Below are 20,196 nucleotides of genomic sequence, written 5' to 3'. Positions count from 1 at the left end.
CTCCTGCCCCTGTCCTGGGCTGAGGTAACACTCAGAAAACACTGAGACCGGGGCTTATTTTAAAAGCAACCTGGCATGCATCATGCCAGAATCATTTCCATCGGCATCGCCCTGTTGAGGAGTTCCTTACAACCCCAATTCAGGAGGCGCTTTATTCTTTCCCCTGTGGAGTGGCTGCCCCAGTGCTGGTCAGTTTGATTGGTCCGGGTCAAGCCAGAAGAGACACTGTGCTCTTGTCCTAGTTTCGGGGAGAAATCCTGCAGCTTCCTCAGCTCTGAGTATCTGTCCCTCTACCTGCAGCACCGACGCTGCATTTTTTAAAAGTATATTTTATTGTTATGCTGCTACAGTTGTCCCAATTTTCTCCCTTTGCCCCCCTCCACCCAGTACACCGCCCTTCCTCCAGCAGTCCCCATCTTAGTTCATGCCCATGGGTTCTGTATGTAAGTTCTCTGGCTTCTCCCTTTCCTGTATTATTCTTAATATCCCCCTGTCTATTTTGTTCTTATCAGTTATGCTTCTTGATCCCTCCTATGTCCCTCTTTCTCCCCTCTCCCCCTCCCTGCTGATAACCCTCCAAATGATCCCCATACCTATGATTCTGTTCCTGTTCTGGTTGTTTGCTTAGTTTGTTTTTATTTTTATTTTTTAGTTTCAGTTGTTGATAGTTGTAAGTTTGTTGTCATTTTATGGTTCATAGTTTTGATCTACTTTTTCTTAAATAAGTCCCTTTAACATTTCCTGTAATAATGGCTTGGTGATGATGAACTCCTTTAGCTTTACCTTGTCTGGGAAGCACTTTATCTGCCCTTCAATTCTAGATGATAGCTTTGCTGGGTAGAGTAATCTTAGTTGTAGGTCACTGCTTTTTCATCACTTTGAATACTTCTTGCCAGCCCCTTACAGCCTGCAAAGTTTTGAGAAATCAGCTGATAGTCTTACAGGAAGTCCTTTGTAGGTAACTCACTGCATGCTTCATTTAAGATTATTTCTTTATCTCTAATGTTTGGCATTTTAATTATGATGTGTCTTGGTGTAGTCCTCTTTGGATCCAACTTGATTGGGACTCTGTGCTTCCTGGACTTGCATGTCTATTTCCTCTGCCAAATTAAATAAATTTTCTTTTATAATTTTTTGAAATAGATTTCCGATTTCTTGCTCTTTCTCTTCTCCTTTTGGCACCCCTATGATGCAAATGTTGGACCTCTTAAAGCTGTCCCAGAGCTGTTTATTGTATCCTCATTTTGGGGGGGTTCTTTTTTCTTTTTGTTGTTCTGATTGGTTGTTTTTTTCCTTCCTTATGTCCCAAATTGTTGATTTTATTCCTGGCTTCATCCACTCTACTGTTGTTTCCCTGTAAATTTTTCTTTATTTCAATTAGTGAGTCCTTCATTTATGAGTGGATCTTTTTTTATGATGCTGAGGTCCTCACTAAGTTCCTTCAGCAGCCTTATAACCAGTGTTTTGAACTCTGCATCTGACAGGTGGCTTATCTCCATTTCATTTAGCTCTTTTTCTTGAGCTTTGATCTGTTCTTTCATTTGAGCCATGTTTCTTTGTCTCCTCATTTTGGCAGCCTCCCCGTGTTTGTTTCTGTGTATTAGGTAGAGCTGCTTTGATTCTGTGTTTTGGTAATTGCCCTAATGTAATAGGTGTCCTATAGGGTCCAGTGGCACAGCCTTCCCTATCACCCAAGCTGGGTATTTGAGGTACAGCCTTTATGTGGGCTTATAACTACCTCTTGTAGTTGAGCCTTGGTTGCTCTTGGAAGATCAGTGAGAGGGATTTACCCAGGCCAGTCAGCTGCAAGAATTGGCCGTGACAGTTTATCACCACTCTACCCTCTGTGGACCATCAGCTGTGCAGGGGCAGGGTGGCGATACTCTGACATAGTCTGTAGCTGTCCACTGGGTGTGCTGGTCCTGGGGTTTCCCAGGTGATACAGGCCAAGGTCAGCCCCAACCTGTGTTTTGCCTGGGGCCACCCTTCCTGAGATCTAAAGGCTGCTACTTGTGCTGGGCTTGGAGATTCCCAAGTGAAGCCAAGCTGTGAAACTAATCTGGCTACCAATGGTACCTGGTCTGGAGCTCACTGAGGCCAGCTGTTGCTTGTTTGATCAGATTTAGGAAGCTGTGAAGCATGAGCCAAGACCAGTTATTCATATGAAAGAGCAGCTTGGGTGTGACCATAAAGTGGGTGGGGCAGAGATCTCCAAGGTGGGTCAAACAGTGTCACCCAGGTTGATGGAGTCTTCAAATATGGCATCAGCCTGCTGGCTCCGTGGCTCTGCAGGGGGAGGGTTCAGAAAAGGGATGATGGCTTCTGCTTGCCCCGATGCCAGACACTTCAGCCTCTCCCAGTCTGATACTGGTGGCTTTCAAGCTGTCACCCTGGCGCTGGAGCTCAGAAGGAGTGAATCTGAGTAGGTGAGTCGTTGTGTGGGTTTTTTTTAAGAGGAACTGCTTGGGGCTCCAGAAGTTCCTTCTACCCACTCAATCCCCACTGGTTTTTGCAGCCAGAAATTGTGGGGACTTAGCTTCCTGACACTGGAACCCTGGGCTGGGGGGGCCTGGTGTGGGGCTGGGACTCCTCGCTCCTGAGATATCCCTCCTGAATTTTTATCCACCACACGTGGGTGAGAGACCAGCATTCCGTGTTTGCACCCCTCCTACCAGTCTGGATGGATGTGGGTTTTTTAATTCCGTAGTTGTCAGATTTCCATTCAATTGAATTTAATTTCTGATGTTTCTGAGTGATGGTTGTTCTATGCAACGAGGTGAGCCATGTCTGCCTATGCTGCCATCTTGATGGGAAGCTCCACCTTTTTTTTTTTTATTTTTTATTTTTTTTTTAAGTTTCAGGGTTTTATGGTGCCAAGATCCTAATGGTGTCAGGGCATGTGGTCCTATGGGTCACTCCTGAGTCATCCCTCAATCTTGCTCTTCACAAGTGTCTAGACTTCAGGGATTGGAAGCTGGGAGTTCTCACAGACTGTTCTCAGCCTTCTGCCCTCCCACTGCTTTCTAAAGGTAACGAATAATGGCTCTGCTAAAAAGGGCGGAGGGCAAAGGAGACACATTTATTTTGTGTGTCTATACCCAGGAATAGTTTGTACTGCTGTCATTTTCTATGATTTACAGAGTTGTAATATAGCTCACAGGCAATGAAACAGCCTTTGTAAAATAGGTTGGCCCCTCCCCATAATATCATGGTCTCGTACCCCGGAAGAGTGTGCTCTAAGTGGTGCGTAGCTTTCCATTGAATCACATGCTTTTTCCCTGCACAATATGTGTGAAGCACTTAATATTTTCAGGGAGTGATCCAGTACACGGGACTGCTAGTCTGCTCAGGGATTTAAGACGCAAGGAGCTGAGCCATTTCCCTCCATCAGTCTGATCAATGGCATGTTGATTACACTTCCTCCAAGTGACAGAGGAGATTTACAAACTGAGTGCCCTTACAAAGTTTTTGTTTGGGGAAAAATGAAAGGTTCCACTGCTTTAAAAAAAAGTAAAAAACCGCCAATCCATGTCCAAACTGCTGCATTGTATAGAAGAGAAAATTAAGGCTCAGAGCAGGGATGGGACCTGCTCTGGGGCACACAGCTTGTTAATGTATCTCTAGCTAAAAGGGGTTTGAGGACCAAGAAGGCGGTCCTTCCGGCGTTATTAGGTGACATGAAGAGCTCTCCTGGAAGGAAGGACATAGGGAGCAGGCTATGACAGATGGTTTTCATCTCCTGCACTCTGGGAAATCTGGTACCATCCCTCTAATTGGGTGTCGGGAGCTTCCAGCAAACCTGCCATCTCCATTCTGTCATTGTTCCGTATCCCTAATTACACCTTGGAATTTGGCTCAAGTGCAGCTTAGGGAAGGATGTTCATTAATAGTGTTGACAGGGACACTCAGCATTTATGAAGTTCTTTACAGTCCCAACATTGTTCTGGTGGGCTAAGGAAGCATGTAAACTCCCAGCTGAAAGATGACTTAAGTTCAGAGGACGAAGGCTGGCCGACTGCGAGTTATTTTTCTACCAATCCAGGTTGAACTCGAAGCTTTACAATCCCCATTTTCATCAGCTCATTGAAGCTCCTTGCTGAATACACTCGGGCTTAACTCACCGAAGTCGGAGCAACCTCCCCTTGCATTTCATTATCAACCTCAGTTTCCTATCTCTTGGCCATCATGTTGTCCAAAACCTCATGTTCTTGTTTGCACAACCAGTTTAAAGGGAAGCTTTGTCTCCACAGACAGACTGTGGTTCCATCTGGCCCTGCCACCAAGAGCCTTGTGATTCCAGATGGAAAAATCCCAGCCCTCCCCCTGTTTCCAAAGCAGCCCCCACCCCCATTGTTTTATCCACAGCCAGCAGCACAAACCCTCCCCAGTCTCTGTAGAGCTGGAAAGAGCTGTTAATGGGGGAAACAGCTCATCTTTTCTTCCATCCTTAAACCCTGCGCTTTGTGAATGGAAAAAATTCATGCATCTGCTTGGATTGGTGGAAATGAGGGTGCTGGGCAAAGGAGCTGGGAGGGGCGGGCGTTATCAAAGAGGACGGTAGGAAAAAGGCTGTTCTTCCTGCCAAGGAAAATTATAGCTTTCCATTGTGACTGTAGGTATTCAGCCATCTCAACTTTTTTTTCTTTTCAAAAGATATTCTTAAGGAACCCCAGGACTTGGCTGGAATCTTCTGGTGGTGGCCAGTTTTCTTCGTGTGTGTGTGTGTGTGTGTGTGTGTGTGTGTGTGTATAAAAAGGAGTTGAACTGGTATTCTTTCAACAATATTCGAACCCACCTGGCATTTGAGAAGGAAAGAGGGAGAGAATTGCATGGGAGAAAATTTCTCAGTTTGAAGAATTGCGAAATTCAGCTGCACTGGCCAAAGCTCCTGGACATGTATCTGCCACCCTTCATTCTCCGCCCGCAGTCCCCTGCCCACCTTCTCTGGATGCTTCTGGGACCTCGCTCTTACCACGTATTTCCTCCTGTCTTACCTACAAGGGAGGCCAGATTTTTGGTACCTGTTGACCACATTGAAGTTTTTCTAAGACCTGTGCTCTCAGAGAGCTGGAGAGCCAGGGTGGTGGAGTCTGCAAAGGAACATCCTGCCCTCCCGTATTCAACATACTCTTATCCCTGCTTCAAACAAGACCCATCCCACTCTCAAATAAGACTTGTCCATGCTCCTTGCTCTCTTGCTGCTATAAAGCCCCAGGCCATCCTTCCTTTTCGTGGAGCTGTTCCTCGGCATGAATAAATGTCCTCCCTGTTGCAACAGCCTGCATAAAGTCATCTCTTCAGTTGTCCAGGGCATTTCTTTCACACTGTGTTGTGCGTCCGGGGTGTCTGAAATAGTACCACAGCATGTTTGGAGTTAAGAAGGGGAATTATGCCTTCTCGGCCTTTTGGCTAAGATCAAGTGCAGTAAGGAAGGGAATTTATCTGTATGATCCTGGAAAGATGTGCACAGGACTAGTTAATAGACTGAAGGTAAGAGTCCTTCAATCATGCATCCTCCACCTGGCCATGTTTTTCACCTCAAAACCTCAGAAGCAGTTAGTCTAAGAGTGAATCGATTACATGCCTAGGAAGCAAAAGGTAAACCCACACACTCTGTGTGTGTGGGAAGGGTCGGAGCTGGGGAGTGAGGAGTGTCTGGGGTCCTCCTGACCAGGGAGAGGTGCAGTTCTGTTCCCTCACAAAGGCCCCCTGGAGCTCGCTGACAGGGTGAAAGCTCTGACCAGTGTCATTCAGTGGCAGCTCTTTCGAGTGCTGGTCCTGGTTGTGTGTTTATGCGGATTTGCCTCTGGCCAGGAATTATTCCCCAAGATCTGTGACACAATGAGTTCTGTCGGGGGTCTGCTGGAGGAAGTTGGCTTTTCAAAACCAGAAAGCTTTTGGCTTGTTAAATGGAAATAGACAGTTTGGTCTCTTGGCTCTAGTGTGTGAGACCTGGGGGGGCCAGGTCCTCAAATGCTAACTTAAAAATGCTGCTTTAAAAGTGACTGGTGTGGTTCAGTGGGCTGGGTGTCATCCTGCTAACCAGAAGGTCACCGGTTCAATTTGGTTGGGGCACAGGCTTTGGTTGTGGGCCAGGTTCCCAGTTGGGGGTATGTGAGAGGCAATCCATTGAAGTTTCTCAAACTAGCTTAATCCCTCCCTCCCCCTCTCTCTATAAATAAATAAATAAAATCTTTAAAAATAAATATGTAATGAAATGGTAAAAAAATATGTAGTTCAATGAAAGGCAAACACTACCCATAATTTCCACATTCAAACATAATATAATAGGTGTTGGATGTTTTCATTTTAATAGATCCTAATCTCACACTTTTGCAATCAGTAGCAGTACCAATTTATATCTTTTTACTAAACATTATGTCATATAGTCATTTTGTTGTTATATAATCCTATAATACAGAATTCCGTTGGGTTAGTGGAGCATATTCATTACTATTAATCCTGTCCCCTGACGTCAGACATTCAGCTTGTCTCTTTCTCTTTTTTCTTTGCTGTTGCAGATTGCTCACCAGCCAAGGACTAGCCAAGCTCACAAATAATTATAAATCCAAAAGGAGACGAGCCTCTTACTCCTTTTGTGGTGGAGTTGTTCTTTCTCTTTCTTTTTCTGTCATTCTCGCTCTATTTCCCAGTGTTACATATACACAGGAAAGTGCCCATACCGTATCTCTTTTTAAGGAGGTTTTCGAATGCCTTTTTGTTAAGGGGCAAAGTGGAATAATAGAAAATAAGCTGGGGAGGGAGATTGTGAAGGAAGCAGGGCGGGGAGGGGGGAGGGGATGGGCGGTGTGGCGCTGCCACAGCCTGCGACTTTGTGGACGAGTTCAGTGCATGCATGAGCGAGTGAGTGGAAAGAAGGTGAGGGGCAGACTGCTCAGCGGCCCAGGGGCACCAGCAGGCTGGGCCCAGCAGTTCAGTTTCAAATTTGAATGTCCTGTAGTACTGATTATAACCTCATTTCCAAGACTTTTTGGTTAGAGGTAGATCGAAAGGACTGTACTTTCGGGTTGTGAGAGAATACCTCAAGTTGGACTCAAAAGCAAGATTTACTACTTTGAAGTGAAAAGGGGACTTCCAGTCAAGATGGTGGCATAGATAAATACATCTTGCCTTCTCATACAACCACATCAAAATTGTAGCTAAAATGTAAAACAACCATCGTTCAGAACCATCAGAAATCAAATTGAATGGCAGTTTGACAACTGTGGAATTAAAGAAACCACATCCATTCAGACTGTTCATGCAACCCCAGGTAAAACACAGGTGAGGACTGACCTTGGCCTGCACCACCTGGGAAACCCCAGAGCTCGTGCACCCAGTGGACAGCTACAGACCACGTGAGAGCACCACCACCCCGCCCCTGCACAGCTGATGGTCCACGGAGGCTGGAGGCTGGTGGTTAGTGGTCACAGCAAATCCTTTCAGCTGACTGGCCTGGGTAAATCCTTCCCATTCACCTGACAGCAGTAATTAAGCCTCAACTACAAGAGGAGGGAGCGCTCACCTCACACCATGGCTGTACCTTGAGTGATGGAGGTACAGCTTGGGTGATAGAGGAGGCTGTGCCCCTGGACCCTACAAGATACCTACTACATTAAGGCAATTAGCAAGACATGGAGTCAAAGCAGCTCTACCTAATACACAAAAACAAACACAGGGAGGCTGCCAAAATGAGGAGACAAAAAAACATGGCCCAAATGAAAGAACAGATCAAAACTCCAGAGAAAGAGCTAAATGAAATGGAGATAAGCCACCTGTCAGATGCAGAGTTCAAAACACTGGTTATAAGGCTGCTGAAGGAACTTAGTGAGGACCTCAGCAGCATAAAAAAGATCCAGTCATAAACGAAGGACTCACTAATTGAAATAAAGAAAAATTTACAGGGAAACAACAGTAGAGTGGATGAAGCCAAGAATCAAATCAATGATTTGGGACATAAGGAAGCAAAAAACAACCAGTCAAAACAATAAGAAGAATAAAAAAAAGATAGTGTAAGGAGCCTCTGGGACAACTTCAGATGTTCCAACATTGGCATCACTGGGGTGCCAGAAAGAGAAAAAAAGAACAAGAAATTGGAAATCTGTTTGAAAAAATAATGAAAGAAAACCTCTTTAATTTGGCAAAGGAAATAGACATGCAAGTTCAAGAAGCACAGAGAGTCCCAAACCAGATGGATGCTAAAGGACCACTCTAAGATACATCATGATTAAAATGCCAAAGTTTAAAGACAAAGAGAGAATCTTAAAAGCAGCAAGAGAAAAGCAGTTAGGTACTTCTAGGGAGTTCCTATAGAACTGTCAGCTGATTTCTCAAAAGAAACTTTGCAGACTAGCAGGGACTGGCAAGAAATATTCAAAGTCATGAAAAGTGTGGACTTAGAACCAAGATAACTCAACCCAGTAAAGCTGTCATTTAGAATGGAAGTGCAGATAAAGAGTTTCCCAGACAAGAAAAATACTAAAGGAGTTCATTACCACCAAACCATTATTATATGAAATGTTAAAGAGACTTATTTAAGAAAAATAAGATTAAAACTATGAATACTAAAATGCCATAAATACATATCTGTCAGCAATTAAATCTAAAAAACAAACTAAGCAAACAAGAAGAGCAGAGACAGAATCACGGATATGGAGAATATTTTGATGGTTTTCAGATGGGAGGGGGATGTGGGAAAATGGGTAAAGAGGTGAGGGGACTAAGAAATACAAATAGGTAGTTACAGAATAGCCATGGGGATGTAAAGTACAGCATAGGAAATGGAGAAGCCAAAGAACTTATATTCATGACCCATGGACATGAACAATGGTGGGGGGGATTGCCTGAGGGAGTGGGGGTTACTGGGTAGAGAGGGACAAAGGAGGGAAAATTAGGACAACTGTAATAGCATAATCAAGAAAATATAATTAAAAATAGAAAATAAGCTTGCCTGGGAGAATGTGTCAACCTGGGTCTCCTGACCTCTTGTGCTCTCTTTCTTTTTCCATAAATGTAAGTTGGGCACAAAAAATAGTTTTTAACCAAATTTTTGTCCACCCTTAACATTCTATGACCTTCTTTGTGTTTGAGTACTTTGTACTTTGGTTCACTTCTAGATTTAAAATTGAACATGTAGAGAATAAAGCAGGAAGCCTGCCACCTACTGGCGAATATATGTATATATATATTGCTCTTTTGCTCAACCTGAGGCCGAGCTTTCTTAATTACAAGGGTTTTAATTGTGCCACAGTTACAATACTTCATTGTCTTAGTTACATTATGATGAGTGAAATGAATACACTTGTGGTTTGGCTGACTACATGAGAGGGGAAGGGCCTTGCATTCATAGTTAATTGCTGCAAAACTCTGCCTTGCACGCTTTGCCATGCCCTCAACGTGCCCTTGGGCAGACTAACAGGAAGGCTCAGATGGTAAGTACCCATAAGATACCGTCTCTGCCTCAAGACTTCAGGCTCCAGGAAGGGATGCCAGCTGGAGTTCTATCTTACAGCATATCTTTAAAAGGGAGATTGTTGGTGCTGTACTCTCAGCTCATTGATGCTTGGGTGTATACTCAGGTGGTGCAATACAATAAAGAACAAAAGCTTGGGCAGAGGCTCTGGGCACAAAGGGGGTCAGAGTCAGGGAGCAGCGTTGAGGGCTGGGTTTCAAGGGAAGAAGTGGCTGGGCTGCTGGAGCCGAGTGAGTGCAGAGACTGGGGCACCAGCTCGACCATCTGTGCATCTGAAGAGCTACGTCTCCTCCTCCTACGTCTCCCTAAGAGCTATGTCGCCAGCATAGCCTGGCTGCAGTGGGTTGGGGAGGGGATAAAATCTAAACAGAGGACCTATTTCTGACTGGTAGCCTACAGGAAACTGAGGAGTGTGGAACCAGCTGTGTGACTGGAAAGAAACCAGCCTATAATACTATGTGCCCACCCAAAAAATATTCTTTAAAATAAGAATAAAAGGCACTTTTATGTCCACCTAACCTCTTAGGAGAGGGAAACAAGAATTGGTAGTTATGAAATATGAAAGGCTGAGAACCACCACTGGTCTAACACATTATTAACTTAAAATAAGTATTGAACATTTCCCAGAAGCCAGGCCCCATGCTGTGTGCTGGGGTAGGGGTGGTGGAAATACACCCTGGTACGTTACAATCTAGAGATGAAGACATGGACCAAATAATTATGCAGTATACACCTGATTTGAAATGACTTCTGATGAAAGTGAAAGAACCAAGTACCATTTGGTTCAACACCATTTGGAATGCTGTTCAAAAGCAGGACAGCATTTGAACATCAAGAAGACAAAAGTCATGGCTGCAGAAGAAATACACAACTTTAACACAGACAGTGGAGACATGGCAGTTGTTAGAGATTTTCTTCCTTTGGCTCGGCCATCAGTTCAAATGGATGCTGAAGCTGAAGGATCAAGAGCAGGCTGAGACTTGGAAGGGCAGTGATAGAAGAATTAGGAAAGGTCACCGAGAGCAAAAAACATGTCATTAGGGCCGAAGCTGAGATTGTTCTCCCAATTGCTGTGTGCAAATGTAAAAGCTGGACAGTGAAGAAGGCAGATAGGAAAAATAAATGATTCGTTTGAAATTGTTGGGGGAGAGCTCTATGGATTCTCTGCACCACCAGGAAGACACACGAGCCGGTCCTAGAGCAAATTAAACCTGAAACCTCACTGGAGGCGAGGGTGGCAGAACTGAAGCTGACCTACTTCAGGCACATCATGAGCAGGCAGGGGCCTTTGGGAAAAGACAATGATGCTGAGGGAGAATAGGAGGCAGCAGGAAAAGAGCAAACGTGAGCTGGATTGACTCCATGGAAGGAGCCATAGGCAGAGACCACAGGAGCGGAGTAGGGCCGGTGAGGCCAGGACACTGTGGCCTCCACTCATTCACAGGGCCGCCGGGAGCTGCTTCAACAGACCATAACAACAAATACATCTGGGAAGTTGATGGCAGTGTTGATACATGTGAGTTACAGAGAGAGGGAGGGAGGGAGAGAGAGAGAGACAGAGAGAGAGAGAATGCATTTGTGCAGTGCATGTGCACGTGTGTGCGATGTCCCAGGCAAAAATAAAAGTGGGTGAAAAACTGCTGAGACAGGAAGGGGCAAGGTGCATCCAGGGACCTGAAAGATGGCCGGTTCTTCCCGAGAGGGCTGAGATGAGATGAAGTGGGAGAGCAGGCAGGGGTCCGCTCGCACAGGCTTGTTCCTTTACCCTCAGAAGAGTGAGAATAGAAGAGGGGCATGATCAGATGTGCAGGGTGAAAGCTCACTCTGGCTGTGGGGTGCTGGACAGACTGAACAAGGGCCCAGGAAGGGACAGAAGGAGATAAAGGGAAGCCAGTTGGAAGGCCACTGCAATAACTCTGGACTCAGTGGATGGGTCCACTGAGCTGAACTAGGGAGCCAGAGAGAAACAAGTGGAGCGAGTACTGAGATGGCCAGGTCTGCTCAGGGAGTGCAGCTCCAGGGGGCTGCAGGCTCCTGGAGTGAAGGGCTCTGGTGATTGTCAGGACCTCGGTGACTCCCTGGGTGGGGAACAGTAGGCAAAGCGATTGTTATAAGTTAAGCATCTGGCAGTAGGCTGGCTTGGACCTTGTTAGAAGTGACATAGTTATAGTAAGGCCGGTTCTTGTCATGACCATCCCAGAGCCATGTCCTTGGATTAACAGGCCTGTGGAAAGGACAGTGGTGAACTATTTTAACTTGCTGTAGTCTTTGTGTGGTAGAGCGGCTGAGGGCGTTAGGGGAAGAATGTACGATGCTCTAACATGAGACGCTGTGGCCTGGTGCCAGGTGGGGTCCTTCCCCCACCTGCCATTTATGACAGGATGGTATGTGGAACAGAAGGCTGGCCGAGGTGGGTGATGTCCCTGTTGGCACAGAACCCTGAGGGGTGTGAAGGGAGTGGCCTCAGGGTTCATAGGCTTGGTGCACAGCTACACACAGTGCTGGCCCAGAGCAGGTGTTCTCAGTGCTGGGGACAGGATGCTGGAAGGAAGGAAGCTAGCTAACCAGTGACTGTTCTATCTTGGGTGGAGAAGACATTGAGGGGGAACCTCAAAAGTCTATTTTCTGGATGCCCATCCTTTGGGGTCCCCAAACCTTGGCTTCCCATTGGGTCAGCGTGTTAGTCTGCCATAACAAACTACGGCAGCCTTGGGTGCGGTGCTTAAACAAGAGAGATTTATTTTCTCACAGTTCTGCGTGCTAGAAGCCCGAGATCAAGTGTTGGTTGGCTTGGTTTCTCTAATCAGCATTGCTGACTAAAAGGTCAGGATTACATGTTAGGAAATAAGAATAGTGGGAAGTAAACACCCACGGAAAGCAGGAAGGTCGGCTTCATTGTACCGGATTTAAAGACAAGTAAATCAGAATAGGTATCCGTGTTACATTTGCAAACATAAAATAGTAAAACCCATTGCTGGCAAAGCTGTAAGGAAATAGGTTTAATCACAACGCTTACAAATTTGTGTATGTCACATTCGTACTGAATATGTATATGCATTTGATACTGTTCATATAGTCTACTAGTGTTATCCTTTAGAAGAATAATTTAACAATATTCAGCAATGCTATAGGCTGTTGATAAACTGTGATCTGTATTTATATATATATATATTTTAAATCATTTTATTTTTATTTATTTATTTTTTTAAATTTATTTATTTTTATTGATTATGCCATTACATTTGCTCTATTCCCCCCTCCCTTCCCCTCCACCCTGCATACCCCTCCCCCACCATTTCCCCCTTTAGTTCATGAACATGTGTCTCAGATTCTTTGGATTCTGTATTTCCTCTACTATTCTTACCCTCCCCCCTATGTATTTTCTATCTACTGTCTATGCTACTTATTTTCTGTACCTTCTCCCCCCTTCCCCTCCTCCCACTCCCCCTGTTGCTAACCCTCCATGAGATCTTCATTTCTATGGTTCTGCTCCTGATCTAGCTATCCTCTTAGTTTGCTTTTGTTTTAGGTGTGGTTCTTAATAACTGTGAGTTTGCTGTCTTTTCACTGTTCATCTTTTTTATCTTCTTTTTCTTAGGTAAGTCCCTTTAACATTTCATATAATAAGGGCTTGGTGATGATGAACTCCTTGAATTGGTCTTATCTGAGAAGCACTTTATCTGTCCTTCCATTCTAAATGAAAGTTTTGCTGGGTAGAGCAATCTTGGTTGTAGATCTTTGGTTTTCATGACTTGGAATACCTCTTTCCAGCCCCTTCTTGCCTGTAAGGTCTCTTTTGAGAAATCAGCTGACAGTCTGATGGGAACTCCTTTGTAGGTGACTGTCCCCTTAGCTCTTGCTGCTTCTAGGATTCTCTCCTTCATTTTAATCTTGGCTAATGTAATTATGATGTGCCTTGGTGTGTTCCTTCTTGAGTCCAACTTCTTTGGGACTCTCTGAGCTTCCTGGATTTCTCGGAAGTCTATTTCCTTTGCCATCTTGGGGAAATTCTCCTTTATTATTTGTTCAAATAATTTTTCAACTGGTGGTTGTGCCTTTCCCCCTTCTGGTACCCCTATAATTCGGATGTTGGAACGTTTAAAGATGTCCTGGAGGTTCCTAAGCTTCTCCTCATTTTTCTGAATTCTTATTTCTTCATTCCTTTCTGTTTGATCATTTTTTTCTTCCTTCTGGTCCTCTCCCTTGATTTGAGTCCCAATTTTCTTTCCATTACTATTGGTATCTTTTGTATCACCATTCATTTCAATTAATTTAGCTTCCATATGTTTCTCTAATTTGTGACTAAAGTCAACCAGTTTTGTAAGGATCCTTATAACCAGTGTTTTGAACTGTGCATCTGAAAGACTGGCTATTTCTTCATCACTTAGGTCTATCGGTTCTGGGGCTCTGAGTTGTCCTAGAGCCATTTTTGGTCTATTTGTGCTGTTAAGTGAGCGGAGCGAAGCCTTAGTTGTTTACCAGGACGGGGCAACCCAGGTCGCTGGTTTGTGACGCTGTGTGTGGGGGCGTGGTCAGAGAGGGAGCAATGGCGGTCCTCTCCGCTAGCCCAGCTCATCCAGTCACTCACACGCCTCGGGCTTGTTTATCCGCCTCAGGCTTGTTTATCCGATCCTAATTGTGCGAGCCTGCTACACCGCGCGGGTTTCCCTTCTCACTGGTTTCTCCGCACGTAAATGCGCGCGACCGACCGACCCACCGCGCCTCTTCCCTGTGCGCTCCGGCAGCCAGCTCGCTGGCGATCAGCGCCCTCAGTTGCCTGCGCGCACGGCCCTGGGAATTTTTTCTTGCTAACCTGCTCCGCTGCTGGCCTCGCTCCTCGTACCGGTCCAGCCGAGTATCTAGTTGTCCTTTGGACTCCGTATTGTCGATTTTCCGTGTGGCTTGGTTGTGACTGCTGTTAAAAATAGTTGTTCTTAGATTTGGTTGTGCACAGAGGCGAGGTGGATCCTCCATCTACGTCTCCATCTTGGCGGAAGTCCCCTGTATTTATATTTTTTTTGTAAAATCTGTGAGTTACCTTGAAGGAACAGATAAACAAACACAAAAACGCAGGCTGCTGACAGTCTTCCTTCCCAGCATGGGGTCCCCCCAGCACAGGGTCCTGGGTCCCGGGGGCGTGGTTTCGGGCCACCCACAGGATTCTGTCACAGATCAGTTCCTTCGTTTTGAAGCTCCAGCACACACTCGCTGTCAGAGTGGCCCTGTGCTTCTTGCCTCTGAGTGAAGGACAGTTCAGGGAGAAATCTCAGGTCCCGGACCCAGGAAACCGGAGTCCTCTCAGAAACACGCCTCCTCGCCCTGCCTGCTGTGCCACAGCGAAGCCTTCAGGAAAGTGACATGGGGCCCTTTGAACTGAGCAACAGCCAAATCAACTTGGGTCGGTACGGAGACATCACGGGGCCTCTCTCCTCCCCCAAAGCAGGGCCCACAGTTAGAACTGAGGGGCCTTAGTTGTTTTCTGGTCCAGCTGCCTCAGTGACAGGCGTGTGAATGGCAGCAGCCAATGTTCACTACTGAAGGCCGGGCACTGACCTAAGGGCTTCGTATATATTGATTAATTGAGTGAACGATTTCATTCTTCCTACAACCTTAGGAAGTTGCAATACTGTTTTCCTGATTTTACAGATGTTGAAACAGGCTGAGTGACATGAAACAACTTACTGAAGTCACACAGCTGGCAAGTGGCTGAGCCAGATTCAATCTCAGGCTCTGACCTTTCACCCTCAGACACTGTGCCAGGCACTTTCAGACCTTTTTGAGCACCGCACACAATGGGAGATAATTTTGATGTGACCGCCCATTACACGTACATCATGGACATGTCAGTTTCAGCAAACAGGCAATGCACATAGATATTTTCAGTCTATTCTATTTCATACCATTCCAAGGAGGACTGACCTTGATGCACTAAGTTGGTCTTAGCTCAGATGAGGGCCCTGCACCCCATGAGGCAGGCACTGTGCTGCTCCAAACTGCTATTGAGAGACCCGAGCAGTGGTGTGAATTGTGCCAAGTCACATGTGCATCCACGGCAGAGCCAGCTCGAGAACCCTGGTCACCAGAATGGAAGTCATCCTGGGAGGCCTGTGGGTATGTCTTGGCATCTGTGAAATAAATACTTCCTGGGTCAAAGGGTACAAAGCAGAGGTCAAAGCCATGCAGAAGCAGGATAATAAGGGACTCCTTAACTCACTGAAGAATCTGTATGGACTTCCTGGCCCCTCCATAGCACCTTGCTCTGGGTCAGGCCCGGGTGTCGCAGCTCCATCAGCTCTGCCCTGCAGTCTGGAGTTCACACCAGGGAGGGCATCTGGCTTCTTTTCAAGCTTGTCCGCATGCTTGGTTAGGCTAGTGATCTTTTGCACATATTGAACAATTATTTTCTCATCACTTTCCAGCTGTTAGAGAAACGTGCGTCAGACTGATCAGCTGGGTAAGGCGCTTTGAGTCATTCTCAGGGATCCATGCTGTTATTTTTGCCACCCTTCTCTCCTCCATCCTTCAAAGTCCATCCAACTGAGGCCCCACTTTGGCCATGTCTCCCCTGCCCACTCTGCCCTTACAGATCTTCCCCTTCTCTGCAGAACTCACTGTCCCCACCATGCATGTGACATGCCTCAGAACCTGCCTTGTCTCATATTGCATTGTATTTCATGAATGCAGAGACCGGGCCTTGTATTCAGGATCCACCAGTTCTTGGCTATGTGTCTTGGGCAGGTCACTTAACCTCTCGTTCCTGGTTTGTAAATTGTCACCTTTTAGGACTATTATGAGAATTATAGTAGATAATGCCTGTAAATGTCCCACATATTGTATGATCTTTATTAGTCACTCAACAAACATTCCTCAAGTGCTCACCATGAGTAAGTACTATGCTTTCCTATCTAAAAGTTCAGGATGCCTAGGGCTGTGTTAAGGACTAGGTAGTGGAGTAGAGGTGGTCCTGGTCTCTGCTCCCCTGAGGCCCAACATCAGGTTGGCAGGCCAGTTAAACTCACAGGACACAGGGCGGTGTGCGATTACATGCAGAAAGGGGCCTGGCCTGTACCAGGGGTTAGAGGTCAGAGCTGCCCGTGTGTGGGAAAAACAGCAAATACCACTAAGTAAAAATGAGCGAATGAGTGACGTGGAAAGACCTTTGACACCTCTGGGCCGAACTCCTCATCTTACAGGTCAGGAAACTGCGTCCAGGAGGGGATAGGGACTGACCTCCACCAAAGTTCCAGGGCACTGGGGACAGCTGGGGTGAGAGCCTCCTGGCCTCTTCCTTCCAGGCAGTCTCACCTTTGCTGCAGGCCAGGGTGGGGGGCTCAGTCAGGTCAGGTGTGCGTGGGTTCCATGGGTTTGTGATAACTTAGGTAAGGATTGGTCGGTTTTCCTTTTTAGCTCTTAAAGTAGCTGCAACACGGTGTGGAATATGAGCAGGATTATATGGGAAATGATTAGTCCGTCTGAAAGAAGTTCAAGAATTTTAGAAGGACTCTTTTCAAAGCCATCGGCTTGTTAATTATGAATTACTTTTTATCTATTTACCATTAATTAATTGGCAGCTATGATAGTTTAATAAGTTCCACACAGCTATCTCTATAAACACATTGTATACTCACCTTTGAGACTTTAAAAATATTCTCTGTTCACATTGATGATTTCCCAAATTGGGAATTTGAGAAAAAGACACCTCCCCCTCAATTCCCCATACCCACCGACTGCATCACACACGGGGGAAATTTGGAAAATGTGAAAAACAAAAGCAGGCCATATTCCCACATTGCCCACAGTCCTACTTTACCGAGACTACCATTTCTAACCTTTTGGTCTAAATCCTTCTAGTCTTTTTTGTTTTACATGATTTTTTGAAATGTATCTTTCAGTTATAGTTGACGTACAATATTATATTAGTTTCAGGTATGTAACACAGTGATTAGACATTTATACATCTTATGAAGTGATCATCCTGCTAAGTCTGGTACCCATTGGACACCATACCTAGTTATTACAATATTACTGACTGTGTTTTCTTTGCTGTACTGTATGTGTATCCCTGTGACTATTTTTATAACTGGCAATTGGTACTTCCTAATCCTTTTCACCTTTCAACCTCTCCCCCAAAGCTCCTCCCATCTGGAGAGCATCAGTTTGTTCTCTGTATCTAGGAGTTTGTTTCTGCTTTGTTATTTTTGTTTATTTTGTTTTTTAGATTTTACATATATAAGTGAAATCATATGGTGTTTGTCTTTGTCTCACATTTCAGTTAGTGTAATACTCTTCAAGTTGATCCATGTTGTTGCAAATCCATGTTGCAAATGGCTTCATCCTTTTTTATGGCAGAGTAATAGTCCATTGTGTGTGGATATCTTCTTTATCCATGTGCCTATTGATGACCACTTAGGTTGCTTCCATATCTTGGCTATTGTAACTAATGCTGTGGTGAATATAGGGGTGCATGTATCTTTTTAAATTAGTGTTTTGGATTTATTCAGGAAAGGGCCCAGAAGTGGAATTGCTGCATCATATGGTAGTTCTATTTTTAATTTTTTGAGGAAACGCTACGCTGTTTTCCACAGTGGCTGCACTGATTTACAGTCCCACCAACAGTGCATGGAGGTTTCCTTTTCTCCACGCCCTTGACAACACTTGTTTGTTGATTGGTTGATAATAGCCATTCTGACAGGTGTGAGGTGATATCTCATTGTGGTATTAATTTACATTTCCCTGCTGATGAATGATGTTGAGCATCTTTTCATACGTCTAATGGCCATCTCTATGTCCTCTTTGGAAAATGCCTGTTCATGCTTTCTGTCCATTTTTCAAAATTATTGTCCAGTTACAGTTGTTCCTGTTCCCCCTCCTATTACTCTCCCCTGCCCTGACCATCCCCGCCTCCCACATTCAGTCCTCCCCACTGTTGTCTGTTTTGTTTTTTTAATGTTGAACTGTATATGTTCTTCATATATTTTGGATATTAACCCTCTATCAGACATACCACTTGCAAATATTTCCTACCATTCAGTAGGATGCCTTTTTGTTTTGTTGATTTTTTCCTTTGCAGCACCAGAGGTTTTTAGTTTGATGTAGTCCCATTGGTTTATTTTTGCTTTTGTTGTCTTTGCCGTAGAAGACATATCCAAAAAAAAATATTGCTAAGACCAGTGTCAAAGAGTTTATTACCTATGTTTTCTTCTAGGAGTTTTATGGTTTGGGGTCTTACATTTAAGTCTTTAATCCATTTTGAGTTTATTTTTGTATATGGTCTAGTTTTATTTTCTTTGTGTGTGTATCTGTCCAGTTTTCCCAACCTCATTTATTGAAGAGACTGTCTTTACCCAATTGTGTATTATTATCTCCTTTGTCATAGGTTAATTGACCATATAGGCATGGGTTTATTTCTGGGCTCTGGATTATGTTTCATTGACCTGTATGTATGCTAGTACCATACTGTTTTGATTACCGTAGTCTTGTAGTGCAGTTTGATATCAGGCAGTGTGATACCTCCAACTTCATTCTTTCTCAATATTGCTTTGGCTATTTGGGATTTTTGTGGGCTCATATAAAGTTTAGAATTATTTATTCTAGTTCTGTGAAAAATGCCTTTGGTATTTTGATAGGGATTGCATTGAATCTGTAGACTGCTTTGCATAGTACAGACATTTTAATGATGTTAGTTTTTCCAATCCATGAGCATGGTATATCCTTCCATTTATTTTTTGTCATCTTCCATTTCGTTCTTCAGTGTCTTACAGTTTTCCAAACATTATTCTTTCCAATGCAATTGTAAATGGGATTGTTTTCTTAATTCATCTTTCTGATAGTTTGTTATTGGTGAATAAAAATGCAACTGATTTCTGAATATTGATCTTGTATCCTGCTGCTTTCCTGAGTTCATTTATTATTTCTAATAGGTTTCTTTTGGTGGAATCTTTAGGGTTTTCTTTTATATCATCTACAAATAATGACAGTTTCACTTCTTTCTTTCCAATTTGGATGCGTCTTATTTCTTTTCTTTCTTTCTTTTTAAAAAAAATTATTTATTTATTTTTAGAGAGAGGGGAAGGGAGGTAGAAAGAGAGGGAGAGAAACATCAGTATGTGGTTGCCTCTTGCACACCCCCCACCAGAGACCTGTCCTGCAACCCAGGGATGTGCCCTGACTGGAAATCGAACTGGTGATCCTCTGGTTCATAGGCTGACACTCAATCCACTGAGCCACACCAGCCAGGGCTCTTTTCCTTTCTGATTACTGTTGTTAGGATTTCCAATACTATGTAGAATAAAAGGGGTGAGAGTAAATATCCTTGCCTTATTCCTGACCTTAAGAATATATTTTAGTTTTTCATCACTGAGTATGATGTTAGCTGTGGGCTTGTCACATATGATCTTATTATGTTGAGGTGTGGTCCCTCTAGTCCCACTTTGCTGAGAGTTTTTATCATAAATGGATGTTGAATTTTGTCAAATGCTTTTTCTGCATCTATTGATATGACTATATGATTTTTATCCTTCATTTTGTTTATGTGATTTATCACTTTAATGAATTTGCAGATATTGAACCAATAACATTGCATCTTTGGAATAGATCCCAGTTGATCATGGTGTGTCATCTTTTTAATGTATTGCTGATTTATGTTTGCTAATTTTTTGAGGATTTTTGCATCAGGGATATTTGCCTGTAATTTTCTTTTCTTGTAGTGTCTTTGTCTGGTTTTG

This window comes from Artibeus jamaicensis, unplaced genomic scaffold, assembly GCF_021234435.1.
Source record: "Artibeus jamaicensis isolate MK-2021 breed Jamaican fruit bat unplaced genomic scaffold, CSHL_Jam_final contig_851, whole genome shotgun sequence".
NCBI classification, from domain to species: Eukaryota; Metazoa; Chordata; class Mammalia; order Chiroptera; family Phyllostomidae; genus Artibeus; species Artibeus jamaicensis.
The sequence above is the reverse complement of the archived record's forward strand: the minus strand, read 5'-3'. Positions refer to the sequence as shown.